This window comes from Spermophilus citellus, assembly GCF_964194105.1.
Source record: "Spermophilus citellus genome assembly, chromosome: 3".
NCBI lineage: Eukaryota > Metazoa > Chordata > Mammalia > Rodentia > Sciuridae > Spermophilus > Spermophilus citellus.
In genome coordinates, this window is record NC_138184.1 from 149,397,765 (window position 1) to 149,413,683 (window position 15,919).

At 40.1% G+C, this 15,919-nt stretch overlaps 1 protein-coding gene across 2 annotated transcripts in view; it reads left to right on the forward strand.

Moving 5' to 3' along the window:
- RAPGEF5 (Rap guanine nucleotide exchange factor 5) overlaps window positions 1-15,919 on the forward strand; it is a 236,705-nt gene that overhangs the window by 106,773 nt on the left and 114,013 nt on the right. The window lies entirely within an intron of this gene.

A 15,919-nucleotide genomic window follows, 5' to 3' on the forward strand; every position in this document is an offset into this window, starting at 1 on the left:
TATCTGCAGTACCTGTAGATAGTGCTAATTTCTGGGCCCTGCCTCTTGGGCCTTCATTTGATTGTGGATAGTGGTCCCAGCATCTGGATTTTAACCAGACTTTATTTAACCCTAGGTGATTTAGATGCTACACCTTGATGAATACATGTCAAAGTCTATATGATCTGCACACTCAAGAAATGAACTGATTTTTATAAAGGGCATTTGTTGTTCTAATGAACCAGGCATGGTAAAGAAAATTAAAAACACACAACATATTTATACTACTACCAGCTCATTTATTGGAGAATCGCCAGACTTGTCAGTATTTCTCTGCCTGAATAGAGATTTTCTGATGGAAATGACATCAGAATTGTAAAGCTTTATGACACTACCAGTAAAGGCTTTATAAGTAAGGAGAATTCTCAAGCTTTACTTAGTGAGCAGAGTCAGGAATAAGTACATATTCGCACTAAAGTTTCTGTATGAAACTTGTCAGGAACGTTTTTGGAGCTGATTTGCACTGATAAAAGGGGAAGTGCATTTGAACTTGGCTTCGATGAAGCGCCCCTGAACCAAAGTCATGGCCTGTCTGGTTCTCCTCTTGTCATCTGGTGAACTTCGATTTCTTGTAAATGCAAACATTTCATAAAAACAAAGTATTTGCATTAAGACCTATTAAGATCAACTTGGGAAGTTTGTGCCTTACCATGTTGGTTTTTTTTTTTTTTGTTTGTTTGTTTGTTTTCCTGGTAGAAGAATGTGGAAAATTTGAGTTTGAGGTTGTCTTTACAGCCTTAGGAATGGAGGATAATTTTTAGAAATAGTGTCTGTGTACCTGCGTTCCAGTTACCACTGAGAACAAAGTGAGACTAATGCAGCTTGCTGCCTCGGCTTTGTAGGTTCTACTTTTCTTGAGTGTGAGTTTTGCCTTGGTGTGTTTGAAACAGTAGAACTAAGTGCAGGTTCTTCCCCTCTGTCCCAGGGATGCTTTATGAAGCAAGCACAAATCCAGCACATGCGAGAAAGAAAGCAAACTTCCTGTTGAGGGGTGAGGGGAGGATTAAGAAAAATTGGAGATTGTTCATCATCTCTGGCTGAGAACCCTTCCTGCTGAGGGTGGAGAAGTGGTAGAGAAGTGGAGGGGGCAGGCAGAGGGGGTCCCCAGGCAGTGGTGTGTCCACCTACCTGGTGAAAGAGAAGTGGCAGATTTTCATCATCACATATCATCACACAGCTGATGTGGTTGTTTCAACACCCCAGTGCCTTGTACCTCCAGACTCCAGGTCATCATGGAGACTGACCACAGGCTTAGACTTCAGATCTCACATTTGTACCTAAATCTGAGTTCTTGAAGTTGCTTTTTTTAACCTTGTAACATTAGGCCTATTTTGTCAATCTATGTGAAAATTCCAAATACATATACTTTTATTCATTTGAGAGGAAATATGGCTTCAACGTGGACCTGAAAAATGTGTACATTGTCCGTTTCTTCCATAAATAGTGTTGGGAAAACTAAATATTCACATGTAGAAAAATAAAATTTGACCCTTACCTCACATCATATATAAAAATCAACTCCAAGTGGATTAAAGACTTAAACTTTAAGACCCCAAACTATAAACACTTAAAAAAATGTAGAGAGAAGTTTCATGACATTGGTTTTGAAATGAATTTTTTAAAAGATATTACCTCAAAAGTACAACAGCAAAAGCAAAAATAAACAAATGGGATTGCATTGATCTAAAAAGCTTCTGCACAGAAAAGGAAAACAGTTAAAAGAGTGAAGAGACAGCCTACAGAATGGGAGAAAATATTGGCAAATCGTCTGATGAAGGGAAATACTTGAAATATTCAGGGAACTCAGATAATTCAATAGCAAGACCACAAATACCCACTTAAAAGTGGGCAAAGGACTTGAATATAGATTTCCCAAATGGAGTCATACAAGTGAGCAGCAGGTATATGAAAAAATAATAGCCTTAAATATCAGACCAATGCAAATTAAAACTGCAGTGAAAATTCACCTCATACCTTTTAGGAAGGTTATTGTCAAAAAGACGAAAGTTAACAAGTGTTGGTGAGGATGTGGGAAAAAAGGGAACCTTTGAATGTTATTGGTGGGAATGTAAATAAGTCCAGCCACTATGGAGAATAGTATAGAGGTTCCTCAAAAAACCAAAAAACTAAAAAAAGAATTACCACTTGGTCCAACAATCCCACTCTGGCCCTCTACCCATAGGAACTGAAATTATGTTGAAGAGATGTCTGCACTCCCATGCTCACTGCATCACTATTCACAATTGCCAAGATGCAGGTCACTCTTGTGTTCATCAGTGGATGAATGGGGGAAAAAGTGAGATAAATATATAATGAAATACTATACAAACTTTAAAAAGAAGTAAATGCCAATGTGTTAGTCATCTTTTGGTCATTGTGACCAAAAAACCTGACAAGAAAGTACTAGAAGTGAAAAGTTCACTGGGCTCACAGTTTCAGAGTTTTAGTCCAGGGTATGCTGACTCCATCACTCTGGGCCCAGGGCAAGGTAGAACATCAGGCCTGGGGGTGTGGTGGAAGAGCACTGCTTACCTCATGGCAGTCAGCAAGCAGAGAGAGGGGGAAGAGACCATGGGGAACATGAACACCTCCAGGGAACATCACTAATGATTCACCTCCTCCAGCCATGTACTACCTGCCTGCATTTACCACCCAGTTAGTCCATTCAGACTAGGATGGACTAATTAGGTTACAGCTCTCATAATCTAATTATTTTATCTCTGGCTGTTCCTGCATAAACACAGGAGCTTTTAAGGGACACACGTGTTCAAGCCATAACAACTGTCATTTGTAGCAAAGAGATGAATCCAGATAACATTTTGTCGAGCAAAATAAGCCAGCATACAGGAAGGTAAATACTGCACAGTCTCACTTATATGTGTGTGTGTGCAGGACGGGGTGCAGAGTGGGGTAGGGAGGGGAGTCAAAGAAGTAAAGAGCAAACTGGTGATTCCCAGGGGCTTGGGTAGATGGCAGGGTGAGGTGGGATTTGAGGATGGGGATATGTTGACCAAAGGGTTCACAATTTCATTTAGGAGGAATAAATCTTTGAGGTCTATTGTACAGCATGGTGACCAAGGTTAATATCTATTTCAAATTGCTAAAGGAATAGATATTAAATTATTTCACCATGAAAATATATATAAATATGTGAGGTGATGGATACATTACCTTGATAATAATCATCCCACCATAGATACCTACAGTTGGCTCTCCATATCTGCAGGATGTACATCTGTGGATTCAGCCAACCATGGATCAAAAATATTTTTTAAAAAGCTTGCAGAAAGTTGCAAAAGGCAAAACTGAAATTTGCCATGCACTGAGCACTATGCTGCATCCAGGTGATTGAAGTGGTGGCGGGTACCCCTGCTGGGAGCCACCTCTCCTCACTCAATCCTCAGTCTCCACAGCACTTGTTTTTTGAGCCTCTTTCACCTTGTATCTCATTTGTGTACTACCTAGTTAGGCCTACAATGGTTGTGTCTATACCAAACAGGTACAGATTCTTTTTTCTTGTTCTTATTCCTTAAATAATAGACTATAATCATTATTTATAGAGCATTTACATTGCTTTAGGTGTTATGAGCAACCTAGAAATGATTTAAAGCATACAGGAGGATGCATGTAGGCTATATGCAAATACTTCACCATTTTATATAAGGGCCTAGAATTCCCTTGTATTTGGTAACACAGGGAGGTCCTGATACCAAGGGATGACTGTATATAATAATAGAAAATCATTCCACAATATATACCTATGTCAAAAATCACATTGTGCCTCATAAATACATAGGAGCTTCTTTCTTATCCTGAGACAGAAGCACTCAGGAAAAATAAAGTTCCTGACTGTGCTTGCTGCTGATTGACTCTGAGGTTGCTTGCCTTGTGAGAGGGTTGGAGGCCAACTTTGAGACAGTCTCCACCATATCTCAAGCCTGAATTTGTGTGCAGACCAGCACAGCATACCTGTCCTCAGTACTGTACCTGGCCTCATCTCTCAGGCCCAAGCCCAGCCAGGGAAGATGGGCCCTGTGCCTACTGTCCATCTCCACTGTTCTCTCCCCTCCTTCCCACCAACCATTGGAAGAAACCTGGGACAGCTCAAGTTTTTCCAGCCCATTATTTTCTGACCTCTTCCTTCAGGGGGATAAGCCTGGGGCCTGTTCATCACAGGAGAGAAGAATCTGAGATCTGGTAGTTACAGAGTTGGGTCTTGAGGTCCAGAGGCAAGTAGCATTTTTCTCCAGATCTGCCTGTTGTCATGCTGCAAAATTCTACCTTGGGTGTTAACATAGGAATAATAATGACTTTGTCTTTATGTTTCTTATCTTCTCCTCCATCCCAAGGATACATGGCTTGATTAGGAAAAAAGTTCCCATTTAATATGAAAGTGCAAAAGAGAAAAGCATATTGCCGTACTTGGTAGTGGAAAGTCACTGCGGGTCGGTGATGGAGCACCTCACACCCATGCTTCATTCCACATCCATGCCCGGGTTGTGGTTATGATCATCCTTCCCACTTTTTATAAAAAATGAAACTGAAGCTTAGTAGTTGATGGAACATGTTCTAGGTCATATACTAGAAGTAGAATTACTACATGGAAGTAATTCTACATTCCCCCCAAACATATTATGAAAGGAAGTTCCTTTAAATTCTAGCTGGGTCTATTTTGATGAGGGAAATGTCAGGTCTTTTCTGGACTCTTCTTAAGCTGCACCCCTCCTCTTCTGTTTTTATTCAGTGGCCCTTATGGAGTCTTTAATTCTGTTCTCAAAAACAGGGATTCCCCGGGAACTCATGGTGGTTCCTCTGTATGTTTTAGAATTCCATAGTCATATCAACAGGAAGATTTAGCAGTAAAATTATTGACAATTTGGAAATAAACAACAAAAAGAGCCTTATAGGAGTGTCAAAAAGTTGTAATAAATGTGATGATTAATATGTAGATTGTCTTCTCTGAAGCCTTAGCTAATAAGAGTGTTCCATATAGATCTGACCTATTTTGTTTCCTGGCTTATAGTCCCCAAGGCAGAATTATGAAAAGCCGTCGTACACAAACCCAGAGACTCATGTTCAGCTCTGGTTAGCCACTTGCTGTGACTTAGTGGCTGCCAGAGGCTCATTTTCTTACTCTGAAGATGAAGCCAATGGCACGTGCCTCTGGTGGGGTTAAGTGACATGGCATGAAGCACATAGCTTTCTGATGGCATAACACAGGCTCTGAAGCCATTAGCCAAGACAGATCTTTTCAAATTTAATTCCCAAGAGAGATCATATAGAGTGGTGGCGTGTACTTGGATCTTTTTAAATGAATGAGCACCATACAGTGTCTGAGCATCATTGCTGCTCCTGTCTTGTACAGTGTGATCATAGCAGATTGGTCTGAATCTGTCCCGTCATCAGAACACATCCTCAAAAGGCATGTAGAAAAAGCTAGATCATTCTGCCTCTCAAGAAAAATGTTAAAGAATAATCATACGTAAGCTTACTTTGATTTTTATCCATTGAGGTTTTATTTTGGTTGGCTAATATACAAGCTGTCTTTGTATTACAATAATTTTTTTTTTTCTGGTACATTGCTTGGTAAGCATAGGAATGGAAACTGGCTACTGGGATCAAGTACTGATTGCTCTTTATTGTCCTGGTCAATGGGGTCAATGTTTATGCTCAAATTAAAGGACCTGATATGGGATACCTTTGCTCTAGTGACATTATCATTTTTCTGTTGAGTAACTTTTCCATTAACTGGACTTGTATTGAATTTTATTCAAAAGAAAATACTGTAAAAACCTACTAAGAAATGGGAGAAAAGGAAGTTTGGAGGGTCTTGACTGTGAGACAAAGACACAGAATTGAAATGGAATCCTCTCTGTCTTAGGGCTGGGATAAATCATGCATCAGGGAGGCAGTGGGCAGGCAGCAGCCAGAGCACTTCTCTCTTGTTAGAGCCCTTCCAGCACAGTGTGTGCAGTGTAGGCGTCGGCTAGGATGCTGGAGCTTTTTAGCTACATCGATTGTGTCTTTTGAGGGTGGTAGATTGCCAGCATCCCTTCATTCAAATGTGAGTGAAAGTAATACATTTCTTTTATGCAGCAAACATTTTTTTATCTGCTCTATATAAAAGCATGGTTTGTGAGGCTTGGGGAGGAGGGAGTGGGCACTTAAAAAATGAGTAAGTTATTATAGCTCTAATTTTCAAAGGCCTCGTAGGAAATTCAAGTCAGTTCTTGCTCAGACTGTTGGCAGTAAACCTCCTGCTTTCTTAGTTTTCAGCCTCCCATTTGCTTAATTAATTTTAGACAATTTAATCTTTTTTTTTTTACACTGTTGGGGATTAAACTCAGGCCTCATGAATGTTGGGAAGTGCTCTACCACTGAGCTACATCCCAGCCTTTTTTATCTTTTGAAACAGGAACTCACTAAGTCACCAACACTGGCCCCAAACTTGTGATCCTCCTGCCTCAGCCTTCTGAGTAGCTGGGATTATAGGCATGAACCACCATGCCCAAAGACAATTTAATCTTTATAGCATATTGGTACAGATAGAGTCAGACCTCGGTACTTAACTTTCTCTTCCACTGACTCCTGTGTAATTCCAGACAAGCTATTTAGCCTCTTTCAGGTTCAGCTTTTAAATCTGTAAAATGAGGATAATTAGTGGTACTTGAAATCAGATTGGGGGGGGGGGTCAACTGTACACCTGCCCTAAAATATCACTAGGATAACAGATATTATATCATCTCATTTAACTCAGATTTCTATAATAAGAATAATAAAACAGACAAAATGTACATGGAGTCTGCTGGACATTTATAAATGCTCCTTGATGGAGATATATATATATATATATATATATATATATATATATATATATATATATATACACACACACACATCTATCTGTGAGGAACACTTTCTCAGTGAATATTGAGAATACTTTCTCATTTAAGCACCACTCAAGGCCCACCATGGCAGCCCCACTAACCTGTAGATGGGCTAGCTTTTGGGTGGTGATTAGTGATAATTCTAAAACCAAATCATGCCTGAGGAGTTGCTCAGCCTGGACAGTGTGATTTTGGTTTTTGGGTTTTTTTGTTTTGTTTTGGGGGGTGCTAGGGATTGAACTCAGGGGCACTCAATCACTGAGCCACATCCCCAGACCTATTTTGTATTTTATTACAGACAGGGTCTTACTCAGTTGCTTAATTCCTCACTTTTGCTGAGGCTGGCTTTGAACTCACTTTCCTCTTGCCTCAGCTTCCCAAGTTGCTGGGATTACAGTCATGCACCATCATCCCTGGCTTGGACAGTATACATGTATAAAAAAGATTTTTATACATGTATGTGTAAATGTGTAAGAAAATTTATGAGTATCATAAAAATTAAGTATTAAAAGTGTCGGAAAATATATTCAATTATAATTTGTCAATTTAAAATTTTTAAAAAATATTTTTATAGTGTTGGAAAATTAACAAATGAGATGATTTTATAAAGGTAAATGCTGAATCCCAAGAAATGTCATTCACCTTTTATTATAGAAATTTAGCCTCTCACTAGTCCCACTAAATAAGTGCTGAAATATATTTAATACATATTAACATTAAAAGTATCAAATTATTAACCTGCTTCCAGTGGTCACATACCTTAGTTCAGGAATGCTAGTATCTTTACCCCAGGGATATAGGGAAGATTAAATGGGATAATTCACATTAAAAGTTTATCAAGTGCCTGAAACAGAGCTGTACACATTTATCACTATCATAGTGATATTTCCTTTGCCCATCCCACCTCACTTGCTACTAAATGAACTTCAAGTTCCTTAGCCTAATATTCATTCCTGTGTTAGTCAGCTTTCCATCCATATAATAAATGCCTGACATAATTAACTTATAGAGTAAAAAGATTTACTTTTATATATACTTTGGAGATTTCAGGACGTAATTGATTTGCCTATTTCTTTGGGTCTGTGACAAGGCTGCACATCATGGCAGAAGTGTGTGGAAGAGTAAAACCACTCACCTCTTACCTGGGAAGTGAAAGAAAAAGCAAGAAAGAGGCCAGGGTCCCACAGTCTCCTTCAAGGTCATGCCCCAATGACCTAAATACCTCCTATTAGGTCCCACCTCCTAAAGGTTTCACCACCTCCCAATAGTGCTAAGGTGGTGGGGGCTTGGGGGGACCAAGGCTTTACAATATGAATCTTTGGAAGATATTCCAGATACAAACTACAGTAAAGCTCAATTTCTTTTCCAGTTTTGTATTTTATTATCCCCATACTGCACTGTCTCTGTGCCTAAGCTTTTATCCAAATTTCTTCTGCTATTTAACAGTTCACCACCTTGACTGCCTTCCTCCCCTCACCTAATCTGCCTGTCAGAGTCTACCCTTTCTTTGAAGCTGCTTGGATTATCTCAATCCCTTCCTCTCAAGGGGATGTTACATTTTCCCACTTGTATTTATCTTACAATTATTGCTTTCTGAATTGGTCACCTTTACGCAGCATGACTGTGTACTAGAAATTATCCCTAGTGCTGGGAATATGAAAATATTCTCCTCTTTTGAGGAATTCATGATGTAAGATTAGTAGAGTGTTGTTTGTGTTGCTGACTATAAAACTGAGATAAAAACGTTGGTGTATGGGAAAAGCTCTGTTAGTCCAGAAGAGGGCGCTTCATTTGTCCAGGGCCCCAGACACGGGTAGTGAGGACCTCAGAGGCCTGTTCATGAAGATGGTATTTGGGCTGGGGAACCCCGTGGATGGTGTTACCTGGTGAAAGGGGGGAGGAGGATCTCCCAGGCCAGAAACAAGAAATGTAGGAGATGCATCTGGAGAGAGAGTCCAAGACCTGATGGCATGGCTTTTGAGGTCAAGGTGAGGGCTTCAGCTTGAATGTTGGTCAGTGTTGAAGAAAGTGGAGCATTGGTGTGAGAGCTTTCAAGCCCACACATCCCTGGGGACGGTGCTATGGAACTGGCCTGGTATTAGGGTCATGTTCTCTAAATGGCAGAGGCCAGGTGGTGGTGGGGTGGTGACATGATCACTCTCCCACCTTGGAAATGTAACTCGGGCAACTGTATGGAGAATAGATGAAAGTGAGGCTGTGAGAGCAGCAGGTGAGAGCCGATGACATCCTGAGCCGTGACAGTGGCCAAGAAGACGGGCGGAAATGTCGCAAGTGGAGAAGTGACAGGATTTAGGATTTAGACTGATAGGAAGGCCAGGTGGAGGGAAGCCCATGAAGATGTCTGGGGTTTCCAGGTCCTTCCAGGTTCAGAACGTGGTGGTGATCTAAGGTACATAACAAAGCCCAGGAGGAAGAAGAGGCTGTGGAACAGAGTGAAAGTGGTGCCTGCAACTCCAGGCCCCGACGTCATCACTCCAGAGAACTACTCCCTCTTGAGGACAGGGGCTGGGCTGCAGCCTGCATGTAGGTGACAACATCATAGTGCATGAAACAAAAATGTTCCCGTGTCACTGGAGCTGCAGGCCTGGATCTCAGAGGAGAGGGCAGAGATGCTGACAGTTTGGGGAATAACCCTCATTGCAGTGAGGAATTGCAACCACAGGAGCAGAGAAGATCACCAAGGGAAGTGACAAAGAGAAGAAGAGAGATGGGGACAAACTTGGATTTTTACAGGGATTCAAGGATGCAGAAAAGAGGGTTTTAAATCAACTGTCTCAGGTTCAGGTGAGAAGCTGCACAGCTTGGGGTTGAGAGAAGATTGTTGGGATAGAGAAGCAGCAGTCACTGGTCAGCATTCAGAGAGGAGCTCCGGGGCTCTGGACAGCTGGGTTGTAACCCCACATGGAGTAAGTGGGTGGTAAATTCCCATTAAATTTCAGTGCTCAAAACAAAACAAAAATGTAAAAAGTTAAACATACATTTTTTTTCTTTGTAAAGACCAGAAGAGATTTGAGTGTTGGGAAACATTTGGGTTATTTATTGAAAACAGTGAGTCTGCTTTCTGAGCACTTCTTCCTGCAGGATGGTTTCCCTGCCCTCCCTCTCTCCCGCACAGGATGTGCATGGCATGTTGTTGAGGGGCCTCCAAAAGTAAATATTATGACCAGTTCCAGGAGGGTACAAAAAAACAGTTGATTATTTACATAAAGAGGAACTGGGTCCTGCCTCCTGCAGCCTGGAAACACAACAGTGTTTTCTTAACATTTTTATGTCTACAACCCATAGAACACATAAAGATCCTGACCTGGTTTGCATCTCATTCCCACTTGTGAAAAGTACTAGTTGTGATGCATTTTCAATCTTAACTATATTCTCTATCTTTTCTTTTGCATCCCATTCTGTTTCATTAAAAATGAAATGAGATCTTGGTCAAAAGCTGGGTGTAGTGGCAGGCACATGCCTTTAAACCCAGCTACTTTGGAGGCTGAGGATCAAAAGTTGGAGGGCAACCTGGGCAACTTCGTGAGAACCTGTCTCAAAGTAAAATAACAAGGGCTGAGGATATAACTCAATGGTAGAGCACTTGTCTAGCATGCACAAGGCCCAGGATTCAATCCCCAGTACTGGAAAAAAAAAAAAAAGAGAGAGAAAAAGTCCTAGTCGGGATTAGTTTGACCAGTGCTGTTCTGCTCCATCCTTGACTGAGGCAGAGATGAACAGCTACAGATACATACATTTACATATGAAGACTAGGAATGAGAACTTCACCTTACTAGTCTCAGTGTCCTGATCTATAAAATGGACATGCTTTTAGCTGCCCAAGGCTGAATGTCAGATGAGACTCTTTATGAAAGGGATTTCTCTTTGAAAAAAAAAAATGCTGCCCAGGTGAAAGATTATATTATTGCACAAACTTAATTTCTTGGCAAAGAATCTACCAAATTATTTTTCTTTATTATATTTGTTGATTTCTCACATAGAGACTTAAAATACTAAATTTCCGTCTGTAGGAAAATTTTTCATTTGTTTGGAAGAAAAAAAAAATTGTTTAATTCTTAAAGAAGGGTCCCAACCATAGTGCCTTACATTTGTTGAGTATTTAATATGGCTCTTAATCTTTGCAAAATTAATCAGAAATTACCTAAGCATTGCTTTGAAAGGACATCAGTTCTCTTTTTCCAAGTAATATTATTAGTACCATTACTAGGAGAGTTTTTTTTTTTTTTTTTTTTTTTTTTTTAGCACCTGTCTTAGTAAGTTAGGGATGGGGGTGGGGAGAAAACCTTTTGCTCCCAAATCAACAAGAAAACGACATCAAGGCAAGCCTGGAGATCCTTAGGGACTATCAACTGTCACTCATCTTGAATCCCTTTTGGCTAATTTACAAATAGATACATTTAAACTAGATATTCTTATGTGAATTAGTGCTAATTAATTCACATATTTTCTTATTCTCATGTGGGCTCTAATGTTCACTATTCAGAGTACATGCTCTGGATCTTAAACTTGTGTTTTTGTTGTGGTAAGTTATTTTCAAAGGCCGCTTCTTGCTTTAGATTCTGAGTGTGGAGAGATAAGGGGATGGTTTGTGTTGGCAGAGAGCAAGGCTCCCAGCCTCCCTGGGCCCAGAAGCTGTCATTCCTTGTGTACGTGTTCTGCTAGGAGAAACTATCCCAGAGTCAATATTTGCATAGGAAAATTTGCCCAACCTACCTTTATTTGATCAGATAAAAGAAAAACTAAACTCAAATCTGACAGCTTCTGCTTCCTCCTTATACCACACAGTACCTTACTACTAGGAGGTATGAAGAGGGAAATTGTCTCCTAATTTATTCTCTGACATTAAAATTAATCTGCCTATTAAAGGTTCAGCAGAGTGAGCATTCCTTTTTAGATGGCTCCAGCCACACATTTCATGCATGTGACTTCATGGGGTGATCATAAATCCTTGGAAGTCCAGGATAAACAAGTTTTTGTTCCCAAGTGGTATATATAAGCCAGTGGCTAAAATGCATCCTTGGAATTATGATTTTTCAGTATTTCCAAGAAAATAATGTTATTTATATGTTAGAATATTGTCATTTCTTCACCTCAGAGTATTGAGGTTCAGAGTCCAGCAGAAAGTCTCTCCAGTATGCAAACTAGAGTCCCATGACCAGCCTCAGTTTCCCCTCTCTGTTAATTTAAGTGTAATGCCTGACAATAGATTTTGAAGTCTGCAAAGTTGCAACAATAAATGTAACATTTGAGAGCTGGGGATATACTTCTGTGGTAGAGAGCTTGCCTAGCACCCAGGAGGCCCGAGGTTCAGTCCCAAGTAACACAAATGGGTGAATGAAAGAACAAAGCAAGCATTATGTTGCCAACAAGATAAAAAAAAAAAAAGAACTGAGTTTTTACCCTATGTTTGGTTGTATGTTTGTATAATCCTCCTGTAATTCTATTTCTTTTCTTTTGTGGGAGTACTGGGGATTGAACTCAGGGGCACTTGACCACTGAGCCACATCTCCAGTCCTATTTTGTATTTTGTTTAGAGACAGAGTCTCACTGAGTTGCTTAGTGCATCACTTTTGCTGAGGCTGACTTTGAACTCATATTCCTCCTGCCTAAGCCTCCCAAGCCACTGGAATTACAGATGTGTACCACCACACCTGGCTGTAATTTTAATGTTTTAAATGATGAGAATGAACAACTTGACAGGTATTATCAATAACTGTAATTCTATTTCACATATTAAGAATTATGCCTAAATCTCAACAACACGTGATATTAACCCTCAGTCCTATAATTGTTATGCATTGTCCTGAATGTTTAATGTCCTAGGTTAGTAAGATAAGAAAAAGAAATGTTTACACCCCAGTACCTTGTCGTTTTAAAGCAAAACAAAACAAAACAAAAATGAATTTAGGGCCTGGGGCTGTTAGCTTTATCGTAGAGCGCTTGCCTTGCACATGTAAGGCAAGTTTGATCCTCAGCATCACATAAAAATAAATATATTGTGTCTATCTACAACTAAAATACACACACACACACACATCATTATCATTAAGAGAGTTCAATATTTATTTAAAGTACTTTTAACTTTCATGTGAAGTATATATACAATGAATCGCCAAATTGTTAGGTATACACAGAGTTTTGACACATTAACCTCATATTCCTTTCTGATAAGCTAGATAAACCTCTCCCAACATCCTGCTATACCCTTGAAGGAGACCATAAATATTGTGTGTGAGAACAGTGCTTGACAAACATACCATTCATGTGGTTCGCAGGATTTGGGGCTACTTAGAAGACAAGGCTTGTGATTCAAATTTTCTATCTGATGGTTCTCTCTGTAACTTCTGCACAAAATCCAATATTGGCTTGCAAACCTTCAGAGATCAGCATCTAACCAGTTAAGGAAGTAATCTGTTTCATTTTTGTACAACTCAAGAGTATTCAAATGCCCTTGTTAATACAGAACTATGCATAACACTATTCATCTCTTTCTCCTATTGCAGATAGCTCTTCTCAGTTGTAAAGAGTCCTTCCTCAGCTGTGTGGGGTGGTCCACACCTGTAATCCCAGCAGTTCAGGAGGCTGAGGCAAGAGGATCACAAGTTCCAGAACTCTTGGCAATTTAGTGAGAACATGTTACATAGTGGTTCTACCTTTGTAGTGGTTCTGCCTTTAACTGCTCATCCACAAAGGGACTGATCTGTATTAAGATCTGTTACAAAGATGTTTTTAGGTTTCTTTTCCACGTTGGATGTGTGAGTCTGAGGTCCCTGGAGAGCCTTGCTGAGAGGGAATACCATTTTGGGATCATCTTCCAGTTCTTGCTGAACAGCAGCACAAAATTTTCAGAGGTCTCAGTCCATCGGTGGCCAATCCATTCCTCTGGGCTCATGATGAAGCTGAAGAGCATGGTGGAAGGGTATGGCGGAGGGAGCAGTTCATTACATGGCATCAGAATGGAGAGACTGAGGCAGAAAGAGTCTAAAAAATATCTTTTTAAAATAAATTTAGTAGGCTAAAATACTCCAGAATTTAATTTTATTCATTATTCATCAAAACTAAAGCTTTAAAGAGCAAAAATTCAAATAAAGCACAAATGAAATACCCAAGTATGACTGCTCCTCATGTGATGTGATCCGGCTTGGTGTATCACTAACTTACCCTCCGGGATAGTACTTCTCATTTCAGTTGATTAAATGGAATTCCTCACTTCTGCAGCCCTCTGCCATTTTAAGTGGAGTTTAGGGTGTTATTCTAGATTTTGTTTTTCCTTTGAATTCTCACCTCTAGTTTTTCCAAGAAAATATGAGTGTTTTTCTTTATTCGAAGTTTCCTCCTAACTGGGTAACAGTAGCTACAGGGGGCCCCTTTGAACAAGTATGAATGGCACATATATATTTTTTTCTTAAAAGAGGAGAAAAGTCTCTGCCCCCTTCCACTGTTTTTGCCTACCTATAGATGCTCAGCTGGCAGGACTTACCTTGGTGGTCTGTGGAGTTAACAGAATTTTTCTTCTTTCCTTCTTCTTTCATAAATAGCTTAGAAAAAAGTAGCTTATTATGTAAGTAGGTGTTGTCAAGTAGTGTGCCATTGTGGTCACTCGGGGATGAATTGTTGGTCCCAGTCAGGGCTTGCTGAGTAGTGCTGTATTCACAGCACTGTAGGGGGCTCCATGCTGAGTACTGCACCCCAGGCATGAAAGGCATACAAAAGCAAAAGGCGCATGAAATGATATCCTAAAAAATACAGAGCAGAGAGCAAATATTTAAAAGTACACAAAATAATGCAAAGCGAATCCATAAGTACAGCAGGTTACTCCCCGTTAGCCAGGTTGCTATGTTTTTGATGGAGAAGGCAGAAAGGGTAAATGTCATGGTGGATACAAGGAATAACTTATCCTGCTTTGCAGGGATCACTGACCCCTGCCTCTCCCTCTTCTCCTCTGTTCAGTTCACAGGCAAGTTGTGTCCATTTTGTGTAAAAAAAAAAAAAAAAAAAAAAGAAAGAAAAAAGAAATACAACTCAAGTCATGCAGTTTCTCCTGCTCATTGTCACTCTCTGGTCTCAGCCCTTGTCCTTTCCAGACAGTATGGTAGCAACAGCTGCCTAACTGGTCTCCCTGCTTCCACTTGATTTTGTTCTCTGTGAAGAAGCCAAAAAGAAGATTGGAGCACATATATCAAATCACACAATTTCTCATGTAAAATTCTTTAAAGGTTCCCCATGTTCTTAAGATCAAATCTAAATTTATTGTGAACTGTACTGTGTTCAGGATTGTCTCATGTCACTGTCCCCTGCCATAGCTTCATTCACCTCAACCTTCAGGTCTGGGCCCCAGTACCACTTTTTTTTTTTAATTTTTTTTTAGTTTGTAGGTGGACACAATACCCTTACTTTACTTTTATGTGATACTCAGGATCAAACCCTCTGCCTCATGGGTGCTAGGCGAGCGCTCCACCACTAAGCTGCAACCCCAGCCCACCAGGACCACTTTTTTAGAGAAGCACTGCCCATGACCCTCTCTATACTGTGACCTCTGCTAGTTGGTCTCTGCCATCCTCCCCCACTCACTCTCTTTCTTTCTTTCTTTCTTTCTTTCTTTCTTTCTTTCTTTCTTTCTTTCTTTCTTTCTTTCTTTTCCTTTCCTGCGGATTGAAACCAAGTTTGCTTTACTACTGAGCTGTATCCCTAGCCTTTTTAAATTTTATTTTGAGCCAGGGTCTCATTAAGTTGCCCAGGCTATCCTTGAACTTATAGTCTTCCTGCTTGAGCCTCCTGAATTGCTGAGATTATAGGCGTGTGCCACTGCACCCAGCTCCTATTTGTTCTTTTAAGGCCCTTATTGTGACTTTTAATTTCATCTTATTTTTTCTTTAATTACCAGTTATAGTACTAGTTGTTATTGACTATTTCCCGAGATAATATTTATGCTTCATGGAGCTAGTCATCACTCTTTGATTTGAGTTGCATAG